The sequence below is a fragment of the Rana temporaria genome, chromosome 1 (genome assembly GCF_905171775.1).
Source record: "Rana temporaria chromosome 1, aRanTem1.1, whole genome shotgun sequence".
In the NCBI taxonomy this organism is placed as follows: domain Eukaryota; kingdom Metazoa; phylum Chordata; class Amphibia; order Anura; family Ranidae; genus Rana; species Rana temporaria.
The window spans coordinates 279,817,277-279,819,689 of record NC_053489.1 but is presented as its reverse complement, the minus strand read 5'-3'; the positions used below and the strand labels follow the sequence as shown (position 1 = coordinate 279,819,689).

Below are 2,413 nucleotides of genomic sequence, written 5' to 3'. Positions count from 1 at the left end.
AAATTTTGTAAATAAGTAATTTTTCTCCTTCACTAATGTGCGCTGATGAAGCAGCACTGATGAGGTGGCACTTTATAGGATAATTCTTCCCCTGTGATCAGTCAAACTTCAAGTGTTCCAGAAGCAAGATAACTTTATTTCAGTTACACCGGTATAACTGGATGAGATCTACATGCTACGTGAAAAAGCAAAAAGTCCCATACAGACACGAGGTGTATGACCTTCTTATATGGTCAACAGGAAGTATACTATTGGCTTAAAGACCACCAGTGGCTCATGACGCAAACAGCTTTATTGCCAATCACAGTGTCTCTTTACAACTCTTAGCAAAGTTTGATTTAAGGAAGTAAAACAAACAATAGAATTAGGCTAGTTTAAAGCAACGTGTCCTTAGAAGCCATTACAGAAACACGTTAAAGCAACGTGTCTTTAGAAGCCATTTTACATTCCTACAAATAGTCACACAATACACATAAAAAAAACTTTTCCAACATTCCCTCCTCCTGGCTATTTTATCTCAACACATTTCGATGATAGTCCCTGTGTTTTATACACTTTCGGGCTATATGTCATTAAGTTGAACTTCAACGTCCACACAGGTCTCCTTGTAGGTAGGAAGTGCTTGATACAATGTTCTTGAGATTGCAGTTTCGATCACTTTTTGTGAAAGTCCTCGAACACAGGGAATGCAGCAACATCCGCAAGTGACCAGAACGGCCAAAGCCACAGCAATTGAGATCAAACATGATGCGATGAGTCCAGTCCATTTACCAAACCATCCTTCAAGCCAGGATGTGAATGGATCATTAATACCTGAATTCTCTGCTAATTCATTCGATAGAGCAGTTAGTCCTTCCAGGGCTTTGGTCACAGTCCCTCCAGGGGCTGTATTGTTTGGGATAAAGGTACAACACATGCTACCAAACATTTTGCATACCCCTCCTCTTTCAGCTAAGATCATATCTAAAGCCATTCGGTTCTGCCATGCCATTAGAGAGGTGGGGCCCAGCTGTTCTGCTAGACCTTTTACAGCGTCCCTGGTATAGTTTACAAATCGTTGTTGGTTGTAGTATTTATAGTTAATCCAGTCAACATTTTTATTTATAGTTACCCACCAGAAAAGAGACTCAAACCCAGCCGTTACCTGATTCCTGGCCTTAAACTCATCTGGCACCCCTCGAGGAACTCCAATCTCATCTATGTAGATCTGGGAGTCAAATGACCCTTTGATACCGTTGGTGACTCTTAGTCCACGGGTGTTCTGACAGGATTCTCAGGGGCATAACTAGCTGGACCATAGCACAATCCCCTCGGGCATTGGCCGGGACCCTAGCTCGCAGTTTCTTATCCCCACACATCCACCAGACATCAGCTCTCTGAATGTCATGTTCCACCCAGTCACCATGTTCCTTGTTAATCCTCTCCATACAGCAGTCATCAGGTAGTGACCCAAGATCCATCGCGCTACTGTTCCCCGGGAGTGCAAAACAAGTAAAATTGCCCGGATACGTAGCAACCCCTGGAGGTATCTGAGGTTTCCGCACTGGGGGAAACAACAAACTCAATGTGTGACAGGTAGAATTTGTTTCTGGTTTAGAACTCTTATTATACAACCGCAGCATACATTTTAAACCTTCTGGATCTGTATTGTAATCTAGAGGAAAAGGGAGTGTTGCTAAATGTGGTCTAGCTCCAGCACAAACAAAACAGTTTCCTTTTTTTTTTTAGAGCTTTAACCGTGTACCTTAACCATTCTAACCACTAATTTTCTTTCTTGGTAACCCGTCTCCAAAGCTATGGCATCTTCTACTGTTAGGTTAGTAAATCTTACAGTGTTACTCAGAACTTCTATCTTAGTATGGCCTTCTTCTTTCTCTTCTGTGTCTACCTTTTCCTGTTTGGTTTTATTGGGTGGTAATACCTCGAGGAAAAATGTACCTAAAGGATCTGTTCCCGACACCCATGCTCCCATAGAATATAACCGTTGATCCTTTTTTTTTAGGTTCTTTTAATGTTATCAGCAATTGATTGCAATCTCTGCCATGGGTACAGGGAGAATTGGCTGCCTTTGTTATGGTGAGTCTTTCTTTTAAACCATTTATGCCTAGAATGTTGTACCCCCAATCTTGGTGTGCTGTGGTCCACAGGACCTGGTTCCATACTGAACAGTCAGTTCCACTTGGAATATAACAAACATATTTATCTGCCCATTGGAGCCTTCTTGCTTCAGTTAAGTCCCCACAGTCCACCATTTGGCAAAAATCAACTAAAATGGCACTAGTTACTCCTTCTATGAAGGTTAAGTTCAAGGCCTTCCCCGTACTTGCCCATTCTAGAGGTTCCTTCTCTTTCCAGTTTCTGCCTCCACGTATAGACGTCTCACCTAGAGTCACCAGTAGACCCAAGTCCATCC

The 2,413-nt window shown here is 42.4% G+C and overlaps 1 pseudogene; it reads right to left on the bottom strand.

Moving 5' to 3' along the window:
- Positions 1-258: 258 nt before the first annotated feature.
- Positions 259-1,512, bottom strand: LOC120943015 (annotated as a pseudogene).
- Between the last annotated feature and the right edge of the window lie 901 nt (positions 1,513-2,413).